General features: G+C 41.1%; 1 pseudogene; it reads right to left on the reverse strand.

Moving 5' to 3' along the window:
* Positions 1-1,802: 1,802 nt before the first annotated feature.
* On the reverse strand, positions 1,803-2,434 carry LOC146784489 (tRNA N6-adenosine threonylcarbamoyltransferase pseudogene; annotated as a pseudogene).
* Between the last annotated feature and the right edge of the window lie 2,450 nt (positions 2,435-4,884).

The raw sequence follows: 4,884 nt of genomic DNA on the forward strand, positions 1-4,884 counted from the left end.
CACTAGACACTATAGACTACAATCTTAAAATTCGGGAAATAATGGTAGATATGTGCTCTTATGGTCAATAATTCATATTGCCATCATTTATGTAGAAGTCTACTACCATTAAATGTGGATTAAGTACAGCGTCTGTTCTAGTTAATGGATGAATAGTTCCAATAGGTGCTCTACCAAGAACTGGAGTTTAATGGGCAGTACATGGCTAATCAAACTGAAATGAATGACTGAATCTACGTGCTTTTAAGGACAAATTGCCATGTCCTGTTAAGTGCTTCATTCAAAATATAATTACATTGGACATAATGCATTTTTAATACATGGGATGGGATATCCATCACATTTGTGACAGATAAACCCATCTGCTGAACTCTAAATCATGCCCTTAATCCCTCCATGTCTCTCAAATTAATCTGACTTTGTGTAATGTAACTTGTGTTCCTGTAAAGTTAAAAAACAAAGGTTGATGGCCAGAATGCAGAACAATGTCATACATTCACCCCAGTACAGAGATCTGGGCCTAAATCCATCGTTTTTTTGCTCACCATGCCATTCCAGTTTGGACCTAGACATATGCAAATCAGTCTTGACCCTGTGCCTCATGGGAACAGTCCAGCCCGAACTGCCAAGCCAGGTCCTCCCTGGACTGGAAACAAGCATCCTAGGACCGGTTTCGGAGTTTCACCTCTCTTCAACCAGGATAGCTTGATTCCAGTGGGAGGGAGAGCACGGGACCCACGTCTGGGCATACCTGTCCCACTCGGGGTGACAAATGCAAAAACAACAGTTGATGGACAGAATGCAGTAAAGTTCTCCAACACCTTTGGATTGAGTTTACACTATACAAAAGTGCAACAAAAATACTTGGAGCCCTAACAAACTGGGGAGATTTGGATCCCACTTCTATTCACATTTTCCTTAGATGAGATATGGATTCACTGCATAAGTCTGTGGAGCCAGTTTGAAGTGGTTCCCCTTTAAATGCTATTTTCTTGCTGTAGTGCAGACACAGCTTATGTGCAATGTGATGGTTCTCACAGCAGGTAATGGTACAAAACATTGCCGTAATGAAGAGTGCGGTTGTTTTACCTAGCTTTCATCAGTCTAATTATTCTGGCGTTCAGGTACAGCCTAATAGGCAAGTGCTGTCTAGAAACTTCATCATCGTTAGCACCATTCACCAAATGGAAGTGGTCAGTAAGGAATAATCAGCATTCACTTGTTGAAAGGTCCTCATAGAATATCTGAAGGTAGTTCCGACTTCCTCCTTCCTCACTGCAGCGTCTGTGTCTTCAACCTCCAGCCACAGGAATGCAGGTAATGTGCTTCCACTGTCTGTAAGCTTTATCCACCCCCATCGTCTACCATATTGAACCTGGCGCCTTCCAAAATGGACCCCACTGGCCCCAACAGTTGTACTCATACTACATAATGTTCAGGCACACACACTGAACATGTACAAATGGGATGTCAGCGTAACTGTTGGGGTGTTACATCGAAGCAGAACTTTACACAAGTGGGTCTGGCAAACCACACTCTCTCTGAGCGTACTGGGGCCTATGAATCTCTAAACATTGGTATGCTGCCACCACCACTGTCTGGCAACAACCCAGATCATGAGTGGTGGCCCTATGTTGTTACAAAGGTCATGCTTGGGGCATTTCCCCAGGTCACAGAACAGACTCTAGATCTTTACTTTCACATGGACAGTTCTGAGTGCACATGATGGAATAGCATGCTAGCTAGGACAAATGTAAGTTAAGATACCTGTTACACATGGAGTTAGATCACTCTGAGTAAGACTATATAACCTTATGCCATGCAAGGGACATTCTCATTCCATGAATGAGGAGTCCAGTCTCTATGCCCTCAGTGGAGGACAAAACATCCAGATATGACACATCTATTCATTTCACATTGTACTGTAATGTCCTCCCCTTTCTGACAATCCGTTCTATGTTTGGCCCTGCTCATAGGTGTTTGGATATCTTCATAGCACAAACAAATCACTCCGAACAGTAGCCCACTGCAATATTAATGGTCTCCAAATATTTGATATTGATGTTCAGAATAAGCAATCACCTGGGCATTACCCCATCTGAAATAGGATACAGTCGGATGTGGTGCTCCTGTGATCATTCGTCTCATCTTAATGTGGCTAATACAGTCAGTCACCTGTAGGGGCTTATTCTACAGATGGGCAGCTGTGTGGACTACAATTTTAAAATGAGGAGTGGTGACCCCATCTATGAACCTTGAAGTATGCTATATGGTGAATTCCTCTGGGGGTATTCGTTCCATTCAGCAACTCCTCATACAGCACACCCAGGACACATGAATTATGGTGTCCTATTGTGTTGCTGGGCATGCACACTTGACCAGGTGGAGTGATGTATGTCCTCCTGTGATTGGAAATGACAATGCCACCTGTCAACACACCACAATGTCAATCATGTTTGCAGAACCCGATTTATTGGATTGTTGTACATGACACTCTTGGTCATCTGGTTCCAAGTGCATGTTCGTCCTCTGTGCCCTATCTCAATAAGACCTCCATACTCTCATTGCATGATCCGTTCACATAATAGAAAAGTTTTTTAAATGTATCCTTCTTGATAGCATGTCAGGATAATTCAGCATTAACCTTGAAGAACACTACAACAGTGACTAGCATGCACTACTTCTTTCTACAATTCATTTAAAGGAATATCAAGAGGAAATTACCTGCACTGTGCCAGCAAGTCAACGAGAACTCAATGAAACCAAACGTTTCACCGGGCCATAATGGATCTCCAGGAAGCTTATCATTTCCCAGCATAGCTTGCACAAGCCATCAAATCATCTATGCCCTGCATCAGAATAAAACACATTTGTCAAAGTATCCTTAAATGGAGCACCCTGTGTAAAGGCACAGAGGCTGGTGCAAGGAATGCTCAACGGGTTGACCAATGTTGATCAACATGTTCCTTGTAACTTCAACACTGGTTGTGTTGGGAGATTGTGCGTCGGACAATAGTTAGCAAACTTTTCGCCTGACCAAAATATTGTGTCCAAATTATCGTTTGCAAAAAAATAATTTATTTGGAGTCCATTTTCCATTATTAAGCCCAATGGGCAAAGTTTTCGCTGTTCTGTTTAAGACATAATATTTCTGTCTGATCTTATTTTAGCTACTGAATCTGGTATCATATGAATCACACTATCTGATCGTTTTTGTTAACGGGTTTTGGTTGTATTTAGACTTGTAACATATGGAATCTTAGGAAAGATTAAAGAAAACATTTAATGCACTTAGTATTTGGTTTTGCTTGCGGTGAGAGAGCACTCATTCGGGACGATGACCATTTGGGTTTGAGGAGGCACTTTCTTCTTCCGACTTTCATGCTGTAAGGAACGGATTATACCAAATATGTAATATATCACATACACATAAAACACACAAGTCGATTTCACAGAAGTGGTTCTAGAGGAAAGAAATTCATCATTATTTCATGTTTGTGTTTTTTTACAAATCAATGCACTATTGCTTTATCACTTCTTGGGATCTCATTCCATCCATATTTTAAAAATGTACAATAAAATAGTAATTAAGACAGAAATAACACCTCTTTAGAACAGAATGGTTAAAATCAAAAAGTTAATAACAGTTTTCAAATGATACCATATAAAACAAAAAGGAAGGAGAGGGACAATTTACCCTACAGAGACTGGATACAAACTTGGTGCCATCTCAGAACTTTAGTTTTTTCTTTACTTGATTTGTGGGCTGTGTTAACTGCAGCTTCCATGCTAGTTAGTATATTCTTCTTGTAAGACTTCGTCCTCTCTGCAGGGTCACCACCAAACCGTTTGCCTTAAACCCTCCTGTTCTCTGAATCCTTCTCTGTTATTGGCTCTTAGGGCTTTGTGCACTTTGCCGCTGCTACCCAATGTTAAAGTGCGTGTGCGCTCCCCTTTAAACATGCGACAATTGGCTTACATCCAATAGGCGCATTTAATTTACTTATAAGATCCTTGTAAAGTATTACTATATGTACCCAGGACCTATAAATAAATGCTACTTGAAGCTCTTTAAAACATGTCTCAGGCCTGCCTTTGCAGCCTGTAGTGCAGTTTTCGACCTGGCAAAATAGACCTTTTGCCACTCCCAAAACTGGCTTTTTAATACATATAAATCACTCCTAGGGAAGGCGCTAAACAGCCTATTGTATTTTTAATATAGGACATGTGTTTTTAAGCTTTACATGTCTCAGTAGAGAAAAACTAAATTTGTTTTTCACTGCTGTAAGGGCTATCTCTCTAATTGGATAATATTTGGTCACCTCATTTCAATTAATAAGTGAGAACTTTTAATCAAGAACATGTTGGGATGGCATGTGTACACACAAATAAATTATAATTTAAAACCATCTTTATTGGTAAAGTCAGATTTTTAGCCACAGTTCTGAAAATGACACTTTTTAGAAAGTTGGCATTTTCTTATCCTAACCATTTGTTGGATCCCGTTTCCTGGATCACATGACTTGGTTTATTTGGCAGTTGGCCTCTGTGTATTCCTCCCAAACAGTGAGACAAATGGGGACTAGTAGTTCGCAGGATGGACCATCCTGCAGGATGGGAGATGCAGAGCTGTTCTCCGCCCCACTAACATTTCAAATGAGTTGCCTCATCACACTCACCAAGAACTTGACAGCAGGCATTTGTCACCTCAGACCTCTTGGAGCCTGGGCAGGGGAAGAGGGAAATTCCAGAACCAGATGGCAGAAAAACCTAGAGGTTTCTCCCACTTCAAAGGCTGGTACCAGGTATAAATATTCTACCCTCAGACCTATTCTTCATTACACCACTGGACATGTGGAAGACTTCGGCAGGACTGCCCTGTAC

The sequence above is a fragment of the Triturus cristatus genome, chromosome 11, assembly GCF_964204655.1.
Source record: "Triturus cristatus chromosome 11, aTriCri1.1, whole genome shotgun sequence".
Taxonomy (NCBI): Eukaryota; Metazoa; Chordata; class Amphibia; order Caudata; family Salamandridae; genus Triturus; species Triturus cristatus.